This window comes from Cavia porcellus, unplaced genomic scaffold (genome assembly GCF_034190915.1).
Source record: "Cavia porcellus strain 051 isolate PalLab524CR breed Dunkin Hartley unplaced genomic scaffold, mCavPor4.1 scaffold_27, whole genome shotgun sequence".
Classification (NCBI taxonomy): domain Eukaryota; kingdom Metazoa; phylum Chordata; class Mammalia; order Rodentia; family Caviidae; genus Cavia; species Cavia porcellus.
Genome location: NW_026947510.1, coordinates 33475677 through 33492881, shown reverse-complemented (window position 1 = coordinate 33492881; position 17205 = coordinate 33475677).

The window sequence follows — 17205 nt, the reverse complement described above, 5'->3', positions numbered from 1 at the left end:
CATCCTGGCTCGGGAGGGGACCCCAGAAGTGGAGAGAGGTACTTCTGCCTTAAGCAAGCCGCCGCCCTCTGGACATGCGACACTTGGGAGCTTCAGGGGCAGAGAAGGGGTCCTGCCCGGGGCGGGGACACAGGCCCTGGCACTCACGGAGGGAGTTGTCCTCAACTGTCTATGTAGTCAAAGCTGACCTCAAACACATGGCCACCCCGCTGCCTCAGTCTCCTGAGTGCTTACGGGGGCTTACCATCAGGCCTGGCTAGAACAGACAATTTAGATACTAGCATTCTGAAGAAATGCTGTATTTTGGACCCCGATCAAGCGTCCTGATTGTCTGTCATAACAGACTGTTTAGTCTTGACTGATTTTATTCGAATTTGGTATACTTGATAGTATCAAGTCTAACAGCAGAGGCAACTACTCTGGACAAGATGCAATAGGATACCCATTCCAGTTCGATTATTAACTGCTTTTGAAGTCCTATAATGTCTCCAATAATTTTGTTTTAATATTGCTATGTAGGGCTGGGGATTTAGCTCAGTGGCATAAGCGCCTGCCTTGCAAGCAGGCAGTCGTGAGTTCAATCCCTGGTACCAATAAAAACGAAAAAGACAAAAAAATATTGCTATGTAGTGCTATGTTCAATTATATTATGCCTGATGAAATAGACAATTCTATTGAAAATAACAAGAGACAGCATAGTAACTACTGTAGATCACCTAGTATTGTGGTTTTTATATGCCTTTTTCATGTTTTTCTAGGAATTTGTTTCATTGACTTGTTTTGTTTTTCCCTCTCATGCAGATAGGATAAGTATACAGGTAGAGATTCACGCATGTGTAGAACTTCTAAACAGTTCACAAGAATAGATTATATAATGCACGATGTAATAAACAGATACTCTGAATAAAAAGAGACACTAAGATACTCAGTGCTAATTCCATAGCATCACGATATAAAATCTAGCAATATTATTATTCTCTGTCCAGAGTAATATTAGTCTGTTTTGTTTCATTTCAACATATGTAAAGATATAGACAGCTATTTTGAAGAGAACGAGAGACATTATGGCAGCCATTGTTGACTTCCCTATTGTCTGGTCTTGAAGACCTAAAATGCCTTCATCATCCTGTTCTGATCAGTTTAGTACTATTTTGTTTGGTATGAATTCACTGTGTGTGAAGATATGGACAACTATTTGGAAGAAAACAAGAGATAATATGATAGTGAAGATCTCCAGTGGCCTTGCTTTGAAATCTGTGTTTCTTAAATTATTTTCTTATAATCTGTTTTGTTATGTTTAATTTTACCCTCTTTAAAGTAAAAAAAAATGTATATAGCGTGAAAAATACAATATTGCATCAGTCAACCTCTCTGGATCTGACCTTTTCCACTCCCATAGCAGCCACTATTTATTAGGTGTCTACAGTAATAGGTGAGACTGGTAAAGGATTGTGATTCACCAGAAGACTCAGATTCAAGAGGGTGTAGATGATCATATGGTAAGAAGTCTTTCTCGGAGTATAATACTAGGGTGACTCAAGAAGGCATAGATGATTTTATGCTTAAAAGAGTCAATGGGAACTCTCAAAAGGGTGGTACCAATAATCCCAAACCTCCCTTTTATCCCACAGGGAAATATGTAAAATTAGCAATTGTGAATTTGTGGTCCCCAAAAATGGTGAATGTAGACTTGGGCAAAAACTACTAGTCAGGCTCTCATAACTTCTATGATAGCCCACTCTGTGTCTCCCACACCAGCATGTACTTTATTTTTCCTCTCACCCTCTTTTCCTCTTTACTTGGCCCAAGCTCCCTTTCTCTATCACTCTTCACTTTTACTTAGTTTCTTTTTTGTTTTTTATGTCTTGTTCGGCATAATTTCCCTACGCAGTCTAAGCTGGCCTTGAAATCACTTTGTAGCCCAGGCTGGCCTCAGACTCAGAGTGATCCTGCTGTCTGAGCCTCCTGAGTGCTGGGATCACAGGCATGAGCAACCACACCAGGCTCTTTTACTTTTTTGAATAAACTTTGCCACTGCATTTTGCTCATTTTAACTTTTTGTTCAAGATGAAGAGGGCCTGGAATCCAACTCCAGGAGTAGAGGTGAGCAATTTTAACCTGGTAACGTTTAGTTGGCAAGTCATTTTTTAGACACAAGCTACCCAATAACAGGAAGAAAGGTCATATGGGACCGGGGGTTTAGCTTAGTGGCATAAGCACCTGGCAAGTGTGAGGTTGTGAGCTCAACCCCCAGTATCAAAGAAAGAAAGAAAGAAAGAAAGAAAGAAAGAAAGAAAGAAAGAAAGAAAGAAAGAAAGGTCATATGGTCATATGTTGGTTACAGGGTGAGTTTAGTTTGTGAAAATGTAAGAAACTATATACTAGCCGGGCGTGGTGGCGCGCGCCTGTAGTCCCAGCTACTCGGGAGGCTGAGGTGGGAGGATCGCTTGAGTCCAGGAGTTCTGGGCTGCAGTGCGCTATGCCAATCGGGTGTCCGCACTAAGTTCGGCATCAATATGGTGACCTCCCGGGAGCGGGGGACCACCAGGTTGCCTAAGGAGGGGTGAACCGGCCCAGGTCGGAAACGGAGCAGGTCAAAACTCCCGTGCTGATCAGTAGTGGGATCGCGCCTGTGAATAGCCACTGCACTCCAGCCTGGGCAATATAGTGAGACCCTGTCTCTAAAAAAAAAAAAAAAAAAAAAGAAACTATATACTTGAAAGGAAAAACTAGAAAAGCTTGCATCGTGCTTCTGAGTATTTTTGTCTCTTTCTGGAAAATAGATTTGTGGTGACAAGTATTCAATGAGAAAAAGTGTTAAAAACAAGAAAAAAGGGGCTGGGGATTTAGCTCAGCGGCATAAGCGCCTGCCTTGCAAGCAGGCAGTTACGAGTTCGATCCCCAGTACCGATAAAAAAGAAAAAGACAAAAAAAGAAAAATACAAACAAGAAAAGAAGCTGGGTGTGGTGGCTCATGCCTGTAATCCCGGCACTCAGGAGGCTGAGGCAGGAGGATTGTTGCGAGTTCGAGACCAGCCTAGGCTACAAAGTGAGCTCAATGCCAGCCTAAACTACAGTGAGACCCTGTCTCAAAAAGACAAAAACAAAACCAAAGAAAAAAAAAAAAAGAAAGAAAAAAAATTTTAAAATATCAGTCAGGAGTGACATAAGTGGCATTTAAGTTGCTGTCTGGGTGCCACCCAAACACGGAAGCCACATATCAATTCCAAGTTGAATTTAAAGATAACAAACAAGCTACTTAGACCTGTAAGCCCAGGGCTTGACAGCATGAGGGAGAAGGATCACAGTCTTGCCTGTCTGGGGATATAGTGAGACTGTGTCTCAAAATAAAAACTAAAAGGGGTCTGGAGAGGATGGAAGAGCTGTGAGCAGCGACAGAGCAACCTTTGGAGATTCAGAATCCAACACTGGAGAACAACAACAAGAAGAGAGAAGTAGGAAGGGGGATCCCTGGGAGCCAGGAAGGATCTGAAGGGCAAATTGGAGCCCACGGAGAATGTGAAGAAATGAACTCCAGTGAAGACAAAGGAGAGGGCGCTCTGCACTGTCTCCCCAGCTCCTGGCTCAGGCAGGAGAAAGGAAGATGGAGTCCAGGGACACAACACAGTGACCCTGAGGAGATGAACTAGGGGAGCAGCACTGGCTGCTGGGGTGTCTGGCCCAGGGGAAAGTGGTTACCACACAGGGGTTACCGACAACACTGCAGAAGGAAACACTGATTACTGGCTGTTCCAGATCAGTAATCACTAATGGTCCAATGAACAGCAAAGCCCCAAACCCCTTAACGGTCATGGCATGTGCTGCAAGATGGCGTCACTCAGGCTGCAGGTGTTTCGGTTTACCTCCACGATGTCCTCCAAAAGCCCCACACAGTCCCAAGTGGGGATTTTTCAGAGGTGATTGGATTTAGAGTGTGATGCAGTATTCAATTCAGGGTGCAATGCTAGGATCGGGGCCACTACAGTTGAGGATATCATTGCTACCTGCCCAGTGTAGCTTGGATAAGATATAAAAGAGAGAATGAAGTGTAGTCAAACCTTGCTATTTTGCTATTTTTTCCTGCCACAACCCATATCTCTTTTGTGATGCCTCTCTCTACCTTTGATCCAGCTGGCTATGGACTACAACAGAGCTGCATAAATCATTCCCCTTTTAACTGTGAGCATCCAGTATATTGTTTCAGCCATGAGAAAGTAAGACAGAAGACCTTTGCATTTAACCTGCATAATGAGCAAGTATTGCTGTTTTCACAGATGAGACTTTAAAAATATTGTTCACATCATCTGCCCAGCCAGGACTAAAGACGATTATGTTGTTAATCCTAGCACTCGGGAGACTGAGGCAGGAGTGTTATTGCAAATTAGAGACCAGCCTGGGCAACAAAGTGAGCCCAATGCCAGCCTGAACTACATAGTGAGATCCAGTTGTTAAACATGGGGCAATCAAATTCTCAAGAATCACAAATGTATATGGAACTGTGTGTTGTATTCTTAACTTCTGTATTACTTTATTTTTGTGGACTTGCATTAGGGAGCGCTTTCATGGTTGCAAGTTTGTTGGGACAATCACAAAGGATTTGGTATGGAGCACTATTTTAAAATCAGGCCCAGAGCAGAAAAAAGATGACAGAACAACAGCCACCCTGATAATGTAACCGTTAACTTGAGCTACAAGTGGCAATTCTAGCCTTCTCAGTTCAGGGAAATTTTGCTACACTGCAGGCTACCATTTCCACCCTTCATAAAAGAGAATCATCCTTTAAGTTAGTAGTTCAGCAGTTGGTCTTTGAAAATACAAATAAATGGTGTGAAAAGGCTTCAAGAGCCCACAAAAAACAGGCTACACTGGCTGAGATGATTCAAATTTGTGCAAACATTGTACAGAGGGCTACCTTGACGGCAGCTATCACTCACGTTATTCATCCACAGCCTAGAAAAAAAGGGAAAAAACAGGGTAACAGTGTTTCAGCTATAAGCTGGAGGGCATTTTGACAAAATTTGCTCTGCTGCACCTGTAGGTCAGACCAGCTGCTATCTGTCCCTTCAGCAAAACCTTCTACTATCTGTACAAAGTGTAGATGAGATATCATTGGGAAAATAAGAATAAATCCAAAACTAATATGGAATGCTGGCCTATTCCAAAAACTTCTAGCAGGGCCTGCCGCAGCCCTGACAAACAGTAGAGGTATTTATTAGTGCTTGGACAGCTTCACTGAGACGACATGGCCCTGCTCTGCATGGCAGGCTTGTAATGGTTGTGTGTGTGTGTGGGGGGGTAGCGTGGTCCTGATTTGTGGTTTCCTGATTTTTGTTTTAAAAATATTTTCATAAAAGACAACTTCAAATAACCAATGTGACAACAACTGATCTGTAAAACTTCTAATAATTCAGCATTTGGCTTTCATGAGCTGGTACTAGGCTGGCTCCAGCACATCAATGTCTGATTATGGCTTTGTATTAAGTCTTCATATCTGGTATTCTCAAATTCTGTTGTCTTTAAAAACTATTGTTTACTTTAGAGATACTTGCTTCAAATTACATTTATTTAGGTCTTTTTTGCATTCTTATACCAATATACTTTTTAGTTTGCATTACACTGATGCTACACAGCTTGTTAAATTTCTTGAGTTTGTTTTTTTCCAGAAGAAAAAACTAAATTTGTATACTTAGGAAGAAATGAAAAGGTTGTTTGCAGCAAGGCAAAAAAAAAAAAAAAAAAAGTAAATCTCGCTACCTCTACGGATTTGAAAGGGTTATTTAACAGAAGAAAAGGCTGAGTTTGGTTCCTCTCACCATTTCTCACAGGACCCCCCAAGTGGGGGAGGGAACCAAAGAGCTCCATCTAACCTGGAATCTGGACCAGACAAGTGAGATGGGAGAAACAATGTTGCTTGTTTCAGTCCTAAGGGCCAAATGTTATGGTTCTAATGCAATATAATGTTGACAGACTTAATACTGATTCCTAAGTCAAATATGTATTATGATGTTCAAATTGTGAAATGATAAAAACAAGCATGTCTGTGTATCTGGAAGCCAATTTAAAAAAAAAATATGTATGGTTACCAAGTTGACAAAGAGTGCATTGAAATGGTTGATACACTGTGTCAACTTGAAAAGTTTATAATATTGGCTGGGGGGGGTGCCAAGGTCTTTACTTTATAAACATCATTTTAATGTGCAGGAGGAGGGCACAGAAATGGTGTGCATGCTGCACCTACTCTAGTGGGTGCTTATAATGTAGGGAGTAAAAGGAGGCTATGCTTCCCATCCTTTGCTTTTGCCATTTTTGCTATCTTCTAGTGTCATGAACTGCTTACTCAGATGCCATTTAACAGGCTTTTGTTTCCCATGCTACCTTTCATCAAAATGCTTCTGTCTTATGCAAACAGTTCCATTTAACCCATGGACAGGCTCCACAAATTGTTAAACAATGTTCCTCACGCAGAACACATCTTCCTCAATCTCTATGGGGGCTAATCCCTGAGGAATATACCCCACACATCTCTGGCAAACGCATGTCATTCACATTCCTGAATTTGGCTCCTTATGCTGGGTTCACATTTCAGTAGGCACTTTCTCAGGACTTATTTTTGCTTTTGCCCATACTGGCAAAAGGGCTAAACATGTCACTGCTCACTGTTTGGATGCCGTTAGTGCCCTTGGTTCCCCTTGGGCACTTAAGACTGACAATAGCCCAGCCTATAAAAGTGCTGCCTTCCAAATATTTTGTAAAACTTTTCATAGTTTCCTTTCCACAGGAATTCCTTATAATTCTCAAGGTCAACAAATTGTTAAATATGCTCAAAATCCAATTAGAAAAATAAAAGGGGGAACCTTTCCCTGCAAAAAATTTATACCTCATAATAGACTTCACTTGGCAGTATATACTATGAACTTGTAAACCTAATTAAGGCTAAGATTACAGCAGCAGAAATAATTCAATCAGGTAGAAGAAAAAAAGCTAGGAAGGGTCCTTTGGAAAGATCTTCATACTAGACAAAAGAAGGGACCCAGCTTTGTGCTAATTTGGGGTTGAGGGTATGCTTGTGTCTTTCCAGAGAACACTGAATGGCCTATCTAGGTACCAGATCATGTTGCCTGGCTGTATCATGGACCCAGGTCCAGAACAAGAGTTGATTCCACCTTTCAAGAAGCTAATGCTCAGTCCTATGACACTGATGCCTCAGAGACTGCTCCATAGCTGATAGACAATGATGGGCTAGACCTGACCTAGGGCCAGTTGAAGGAATTGACCAGAATGCCCAGGAGATGGTAACCAAAAACAGAAACCAAAGGTTCCCACAGGCAGTAGAATGCTTGGAGATAACCAAGCTCTAAGTTACATGAAAGAAGGGGACACAAAAGTTGCCAGTATTCTTAAGACAAAAGAAAATACAAAACTATGTGCAAATTATATGTAAAATATTTTGTTCCTTCCAAATTCCTAAGAGATCTCTGCTAACTGACCTATAACAAAATTTCACTAGTCTATTTACAGTTATAAATTCTACAATTGTAAAAAATTGTTGTAATTCAACTTGGTCAAACAGCTTTTTTTTTTTAAGCTCAATTTTCTGAGTTTGCCCTCTTCCTTCAGTCTGCATTCTTTTTTCTGTATTTCATTGAAATTCAGAAAGAGGGTCTAGTTTAAGGATCTTTTTAGCCAAGTTTTCATAGATTTGATAAAGATAATGATGTTGTATCTTTTTTTTTTTTTTTTTTTTTTTTTTTTTTTTGAGACAGGGTCTATTTACATGGTTCAGGCTGGCCGTGGGCTCATTTTGTAGTCCAAGCTGGTCCTGAACTTGCAACAACCCTTCTGCCTCAGCCTCCTGATTGCTGGGATGATTACAGGCATGTGCCACCATACCTGGCACGATGCTGTATCTTAAACATACTGGCTTGGATGGTATTTTCATTTACTTACTGAAATTGAGGGAAAAAACAATCCAACCAAAAAGTTGGCTGTCCAGTTAGTAAAACTAGCCATGGCCATGGCATCCAGACAGGATCCCTAACAAAGAGCTCAGCCATGATAAACCAGGGAATGGGGCCTGGTTGCATTCTCAAAAGACTACAGGTACAGCAAGATCATTAGAATTCCCATAAAATATGGGTCCTAAAAGAGGAAGGTAAGGAGATAGATGAAGTGAGAGACAGCATGAGCATAATGGCAGCATGGTGGCCCCCTTTGCCTCAGACACATGCAGCTTGGGGACTCTGGCAAGAACCTGGGCTTTCATGATGCTGGCTGTGTTGTTCCACATATATCATTTTCCACTAAGACCATTTCATCATCATCTATAAAATGTGACCATCTTCAAACCATTGTTTTTCTTTTTTTGACACAAGGTTTTTCTATGCACTTCAGAGTGACCTTGACTCCCAAGTGCTGAGATTTACAGGCATGTGCAGCAATGCCTGGATCAAATGACTTTATTAATGATCTCCAGTGTCAGCAACCTGTGACCTCTACATACCCAGTCTCACCTCACTCATGGAACACTTACCTTTAATGACAGAGAAATCATAAAGAAATTAAGAGTCATGAGCCTGAAGGCCTTCTCCTTCCCTCTCTCTCCACCAGAAACAGCTAGGAGAATGACATGAATGCTGTTTCTCACTAATGAGAACCCTGTGTGCATGACTTGAATCCTGCCTTACAAAAAGCAGGGCATCTTTTCTAGCCACACCTCCTTTCTCCAGTCTTGCCTATAATCTTGCTGTAGTCATCCCATATTTGCTAGAAATCTGAAAACTACTTACTTCCATTATTCAGTATTGTTTTTCCAAAAGAGGAACTAAACACAAAAGATTTAACTGTTTAAATTGAGAGGCTGAAAGCTAAGCAACAAACCTTTGACATCTGAGCAAGAACCTCCCCCTCCCACCACCACCAAATGATCCTGCCCTGCAATTTACGGAAACCAAAGTGAAGATGGTGCTAACGACACCCATGCTGATGGTGGCATAGATCAGCTCATGGTCACCAGCATCCTTGAAGAGTCCCATTGAAAAATAGAACACCTAACAGGAAACAAATGATTCATCTTTGCATGTTGTACAGTACAGTTACATGGAATACATTCTTTTCTAGAGTTTCCATATTTTTTTCTGTAAATGAGATATCTTCTGCATCTGATATGTGCCTGCTTAGTTCTCCATTCCAGCCACTCAGTTCTAATATTCCTTGTAATGTATATCCCCACTGCTCCATTTACTCCTCCTTATATTCTCTTTGTTAGCTTAAAGAAAGGTTTAAGTTCTTCACAGGTTGTATCCCCAAGACTTCAAAATTGTCAAGAATATCAATGTCCCAGTTTGACAGAGCAGAAGTAGAATGAGTAACCTCAGCCCCACTGCTCACTTTTTTTGTTTTAGATAGGGTCCTAAATACTACCAATAAGGCAACCCACCATGGGCAATTTGTAAGTATCACTACAGGAATTAAACTTTAAAAAGAGAGAAAATAAAATAATGAGATGCTTAAGCAAAATGCAACTTGCTTCCAGTTTGCCAAAGACAAACCCAGGAAGCAACGAGGGAAGACAGTCCTAAAGCCCCCCACTAGGTCTCTCTGAAGTGGATATAACAAAGTAATTGAATGAGGCTCTGGAAAGAATGAAATCAGAAATAATCTTTCAGATAACTACAGAGATTACCAAAATGCACACCATGCTTAGTGATGTTAGAGCAGACAAGGACAAAAAAATAGATGAACTTAAGAAAATCATGGAAGCTCAGCACAGGGGCAAAAGGGAATCCACAAAGCAGATTCAAGCAGATATCCAGGAGTAATAAAAACTCCATTGAACGTATTTGAAGCAGATTTGAAACCAATGTGAGGACAGAATCTCAGATATTAAAGACAGGCTTGCAGTTAGTGACCATGAAAAGAAAGATTTCTCAAAAATAGCAAGGGACTATGAGAAATAAATCTAGCAGTTGCTAGGTGAAACAAAGAAAAATAACTTAAGATTAATTGGAGTCAATAAACAAGAAGGAACAATGAATAAATGTCCCCAAATGACATTTTTAAAATGTTCACATTCACAGACATCATGAGAGAAAACTCTCTTAATAAAGAAAAAGAATTTGACTTACAGATAAATGAGATATATAGAACTCCAATTGGCAAGGATCAAAAAAAAATCTACAGCTAGGCTCACCATAATTAAGATTTTAGAAACTAAACACAAGAATAGAATCCTAAAAGCTATTAGAGAAAAGAAACAAATCACCTCAAAGGAAAGCCCATCAACATGACAGCTGACTTCTCAGCACACTCTCTCAAGTCAAGGAGACTTAGAGTGAAGTGCTCCAAGCTCTAAAGGGAAACAATTTTCAAGCCAGATTTATGTATCCCACAAAACTATCTTTCAAAATTGATGGAGAAATAAAATAATTCCATGACAAAGAACATCTGAGCAAATTTATGACTAATAAACCAGCACTCCAAAATGTTCTGAAGAACATCCTAGAAAGAAATAATAAAGACTACAGCTCAATCAACCCCAATAGAATGAATTTACCAGAGAAGGCAAACAAATAGACAAAAGGAAAAGGTGGTGGGAGGGGGAGCCAATGACAGGAAAATAACATGACAAAGATAAGTCAATACATATCAGTTACAGCCATTAATGACAATCATCTCAATTCACCAATCAAAAGACACAGACTGGCAGGACTGGCAGAAGCAGATCTAACAATATGCTGCATACAAGAAACACATTTAATTCAAAATGAAAGTCGAAGGATGGAAAACAATACTCTATGCAACAGGGATCCAGAAAAAAGCAGGGGTAGCTAGTTCACTAGCAGAAAAATGAATTTGAAGCCAAGATTGATTAAGATAGACAAAGAAGGATACCTCATTCTCATAAAGGGAACAATCCACGAGGAAGAGATAACAAACATAAATATATATGCAACAAATAACAGTGTAACCAACTATATAAAACAATTGCTAATGGACATGAAAAATCAAATAAGCCCTAATGCAATTGTATTGGGACACCCTAGTACCCCATTACCACAAAAAGACAGATCAAGCTGGGCATGGTGGCACACTCCTGTAACCCCAGCATTTGGGAGGCTGAGGTAGGAGGATTGTGGTAAGTTCAAGACCAGCCTGGGCTACAAAGTGAGTCCAAGGTTAGCCTGAACTGCATAGATAGATCCTATCTCAAAAAAGACAAAAAGAAAAGAAAAAGATCAACTGGACAAAAAATCAATAATGAAATATCAGAACTAAATCAAACTTTTGAACAAATGGACTCAGTATATGTCTACAGTGTGTTCCATCCCACAACATCAGAATACACATTCCTGTCAGCTGCACATGGGACATTCTCCAAAATAGAACATATACTGGTTCATAGAACACGCTTAAGTAAATGCAAAGAAATTGAAATTATCTTATGCATACTGTCAGACTACAGTGCAATGAAACTGGAAATCAATGGCAAAAGAAACCAGAAGAACTTCATAAACACATGAAAATTAAATAGCACCCTACCAAACAACAAGGTGACAAATGAAATTAGAAAATAAATTAGACAGATTTTACAGTTGAATAATAACAACAGTACAACATACTAGAACTTGTGGGACACAATAAAAGCAGTCTTTTTATTTTCCTTTTGTCTTTGTGAAACAGGGTCTCACTATGCAGTTAAGGCTGGCCTTGAGCTCTCTTTGTAGTCCAGGCTGGTATCATACTTGCAACAATCCTCCTGCCTCAGACTCTGAAGAGCTGGGATTACAGGTGTGTGCCACCATGCCCAACTAATGAAAGCAATCTTTTTTTTTTTTTTTTTGTCTTTTTCCTTTTTATCGGTACCAGGGACTGAACTCGACTGCCTGCTTACAAGACAGGTGCTTATGCTGCTGAGCTAAATCCCCAGCCCCAATGAAAGCAATCTTAAGAGGGAAATTTATAACATTAAATATCCATATCAAGAAAATAGAGCAAGCACCTATAGACAACTTAACTTTGAACCTCAAACTTCCAAAAAAGAAGAGCAGGCTAATCCAAACCTCATATGAGGGAGGAAATTATAAGGATCAGAGAAGAAATTAACAGTGTGGAGAATAAAAAAATAAATACAAAACATCAATGAATTGAAGATTTGGTTTTGTGAAAGATTAAATAAAACTGACAAACTGTTAGTCAGTCTTATCAAAAAAAAAAGGAAAGAAAAGATTCAAATCCACACAATTAGGAATGAAGAGAATGAAATCACAACAGACCCTGCAGAAATCCAGAAAATCATCTATACTCACTTTGAAAACTTGTATTCTAATAAGATGGGAAATACAGAAGAAATGGACAGAATCCTAGATAGATATGAATTACCAAAGCTGAATCAAGAAGATATAAAAATCCTAAATAAACCAATATCAACCAATGAAATTGAAGATGTAATTAAAAACCAACCAACAAAGAAAGGCCCTGATAAGAGTCACTGCTGAATTCCATAAGAAATTTAGAGAAGATCTAACACCACTATTTAATGAAATTGAACTCTTTAATGAAATTGAAAGGGAAGCAGTATTCCCAAATTCATTCGTGGAAGCAAGCATTACCCTGATACAAAAGCCAGAAAAGGACCCAAGAAAGAGAACTACTGACCAATTTCCCTAATGAACATAGATGCAAAAGTCCTTAATAAGAGACTGGCAAACAGACTGCAGGAAATCAAGATTATACAGCATGGTCAAGTGAGATTCATCCCACAGATGCAGGGATGGTTCAACATACATAAATCCGTAAGTGTAATACACCTTATTAAAAGAGTTAAGGACAAAAATCATATGATCATCTCAACAGATGCAGAAAAAGCAAAGTCCAGCACCCACTCATGATAAAAACCCACAAAAAATTGTAATATATGTGGTCTTTATCTCAATCTGATAACATGTATCTATGACAAACCAATAGCCAACATCATACTAAAAGGACAAAAAATTAAACCTTTCACTCTAAAATTAGGAACAAGACAAGGCTGTCCACTTTCTTCACTCTTACTCAACATAGTCCTGAAAACTTTAGCTGGAGCAATTAGACAAGAGAAAGAAATAAAAGGAATAAAGATAGGAAAAGAAGAAGTTAAACTATCATTATTTGCAGATGACAAGACCCTACATAGAAGATCCTAAAAAATCCATCAAATGACTACTAAATTTAATAAGCATGTTCAGTTACAAAGTCAGCACTCAAAAATCAATAGCCTTTCTGTACAAGAATAACAAACTCACTGAGAGAGAAATTAGGGAAACCACATCTTTCACAGTAGCATTCAAAAAAAATGAAATACCTGGGAATCAATCTCACAAAGGATGTAAAAGATCTCTACATTGAAAACTAAACTACTCTGATGGAGATTGAAGAGGATATTAGAAAATGGAGAGCCATCCCATGCTCTTGAATAGGGAGAACCAATATAATGAAAATGGCCATATTCTAAAACTGTTACATAGGTTCAATGCAATCCCAATCAAAATTCCAATAGCATATCTCACAGAATTAGAGAAAACAATCTTAAAATTCATCTGGAACCAGAAGGGACTTAGAATAGCAAAGACAATCTTGAACAATGAAGTTAAGACAAGGATCATAACAATCCTAGAGTTGAAATTATACTATAAAGCTATTGTAACAAAACAGTGTGGTTCTGGCAACAAAACAGATCCAAAAATCAATGGAATAGATTAGAAGATGTAGAAACAACTCAGACATACTAAGCCACTTTATCTTTGACAAAGGTGCCAAACACATTCACTGGAAGCAAGATAGCCTCTTTAATAAAGGTGCTGGAAAAACTGGTTCTACACATGCCAAAGATTAAAACTGTACCCATATCTTCCACCATGTACTAAGCTAAAATTGAAATGGATCAAGGATCTTAATATTAAAACAGAAACATTAAATCTACTGAAAAATAGAGTAGGTAAAACTCTTGAAGACATTGGTATAGGCAAAGACTTAATGAACAAAACCCAGATTGCACAGAAACCATCACAAAGAATTAATAACTAGGATCTCACCCTATTGGAAAACTTTTGCACAGCAAGAGAAACCACCAACAGAGTGAAGAGATAACCCACAACATGGGAGAAAATGTTTGTCAGCTGTCCCTCAGACAAAGGATTACTATTGAGAACATATAAAGAATTTAAAAAAAAAATCAGTCCTCCCAGATTTAAAGATGGACAATTCAAAAACGGACATCTGAAATGAAAAACACTTCTCAAATAAAGAAAATACAAATAGCAAATAAATATGTGAAAAAATGTTTAACATCCCTGGTCATTCAAGAAATGCAAATTAAAACAACACTGAGATTCCACTTTACTCCAGAAAGAACGGCTATTATCAAGAAATCAACCAATAGCAAATGCTGGAGGGGCTGGGAAATAAAGGTACCCTTCTCCAATGTTGGTGGGAGTGAAAACCGGTGCAACTACTGTGGACATCAGTGTGGAGATTCCTCAAAAAACTAGGACTAGAGGTCCCATTCAATCCAGCTATTCCCCTTCCGGGTATCTTCCCAAAAGAATTAAAAACATCCTACCACAGCGATATATGTGCACCCATGTTTATAGCAGCACAATTTTTTTATTAGCCATCTCTTGGAAACAACCTATTGACTGATGATTGGTTTAAAAAGATGTGGTATTTTTATACAATGGAGTATTACTAATTCATAAAGAAGGATAACTTGGAGACTTTTATAGGTAAATGGATGCAACTTAAGACCATACACAATGAAATAAATAAGACACATATGTGTAAACATTGTATTTTCTCACTACAGTGAGAAGCTGAAAGAAACAACATATATGTATGTGTATGTATATGTATAAAAAATAAGTTATACCGCTGATCTCTGAGTTCACTGAAGAGAAAGATTTGTGCTGGTATTCTTTGGAGAATTGAATGCAAAATGTCTTGTGCTCTGGGTGAATGATTTGGAAATGACAATGTGCATGTTGCGCCCTGACTGACACGATTTAAAATTTCTAGGTTTTTATTTTCTTGTTTCTTTTTCACTTTCTCCATGAAATAGAATGAATTTGGGGGGGGGGGGGAAGCTACTAATTTTTACTAAATATATTCTATGGAAATAAAGTATTCTTTAGCATATGACTTTTTAAGGTTTTGTTTTATCTTTTGGGGTGCTGGGAATGGAAGCCTGAGTTGTGCTAGTATGTTTGGTATGTAGCTTACCGGAGATACATGCCAACCCTTATTATTTGCTGGACTGCTACACTTACTCTACAGGTATTGATAGTGGAGTCAGACTTTATGAAAACAAAGGAACTCTCTCACCCAGAGTCTTGGCTGCTATAGCAACATTCCTTGGTCTTCTTAATGAACACAGTGAATGTAGTACTCTACATTGGCATTTACATTCTCAGGAAATAACTCTCCCAATGCCTACTATCTAAGACAGGAATTATGAATATTTAGCCAGGCATGGTGGAACACACCTAACATTCTAGCATTGTGGATGCCTGAGGCAAGAGGACTGTGAGGTTAAACCCCAGCCTGGGGAACTTAGTAATTTAGTGAAACTTTGTGTCAAAATAAAAAAGGAGCTCAAGGGGCTGGGGGTTTAGCTCAGCGGCATAAGTGCCTGCCTTGCAAGCAGGCAGTCATGAGTTTGATCCCCGGTACTGATAAAAAGGAAAAAGACCAAAAAAAAAAAAAAAAAAAAAAAAAAAGAGCTCAAAAGTAGCTAAATGTCAAGGCACAGGGTTCAATCCCAGATATAAAAAAGTGGTAGTAGTGCAGTAGGGGAGATCAGGTGGGTAAGACTTTGGCTATCCTGAGCTACATTCCCAGCCCTTTTTATTCTGAGATAGGATTTTGCTAAATTGCCCAGACTAGGTTAGAGCTTGAGATCCTCCTGCCTAGGCCTCCCCTCCTCCCAGGCACCTGCCTGCTGCCCCCCAATTTCCCTGGCACAGGATTTACTCCAGCAATGTAACAGATGCATATCATCTTCCAATGAGCAAATACCAGACTGAAATCCACTGAAATCACTTGAGATGCTTCTGTGAACTATCTTTTGTCTTTCCAGACTGAGTACTCTCCTTGAAGAAGGGCTAATACGTTAGCATTTGTTTTAGATAGGCTCTTGCTGTTGTCAGGCTGGCTCTAGTAATGTACCCATCTTAGCCTCCCACAGAGCTGGGACACGGGGCACGAGTGCCACATGGGGCTGGCCAGTGCCGCAGGTGAAAAACTGCGGGTGCCTGACCCAAGCGTGGACACTCACAGCATTGATCCCCGAGAGCTGCTGGGAGAGCTGCAGCATGATGGCGATCAGGATGGGCTGCTGATATTTGCGGGATCTGAAGAGCTCTAGCACAGTGACTGTAGGCTCCTGGCTCACCTGCACTCTTGTCTTTCATCTCCTGGATGTCCTGAAACACGTCGGGGTGCCCCCAGCCACTGGAGAATTGGTGAGAAGAACCAAGGGGAGAGAATAAAGAGAGCATGCCACCCATGTTGGTCTGCCCATGCGGCAGTGGGGAAGGAGCTGCATAGAGCAAGGGACCAGGGCACCAGCATCTCAGCTCCCCTCCACCCTGTCCCACAGGGGCTCAGGTTTGGCATTAGAGCAGCTGGAGACCTCTTCACCCAGTCCTGAGGAGCAGGGGAGAGGGGAGAAACAGATTGAGCCCCCTCTCACTAACAAATCATAGCCCCCATTCTTAGTGTGAGGTGTGATGGGCACTTACTCTTTGTAGCGCGCTCCTCTTCCTTTCTGTTAATGAGCAAGACTTTCAGGGCAGAAAGGAAGCGCTACACTTTGCAAGATGGCTGGGAGGACGGTGCCGCCCAGCAGCACAGGCCAGTGTTCCGCAGTCTCCAAGATGAATGCCAAGCCAAACATCTAGAAACCAGATAATGTCCCAAAGCCCACATTTTCTAGACCACCAGCTGATTTTTAAAGAAGCAATCCAAGACAAAGGATTACCATCTAAAATATATGAACCATTTTTTAAAACGTCAGACCCCCGCCAAATCAAAGACAATCCAAAAATGGGCACCTTCGATGAATACACACTTCTCAGGTGAAAAAATACTAATGGCAAATAAATATATGAAAAAATGAGGGGCTGGGAATTCAGTTTAGTGGCACGAGCACCTGCCCAACAAGTGTGAGGTTGT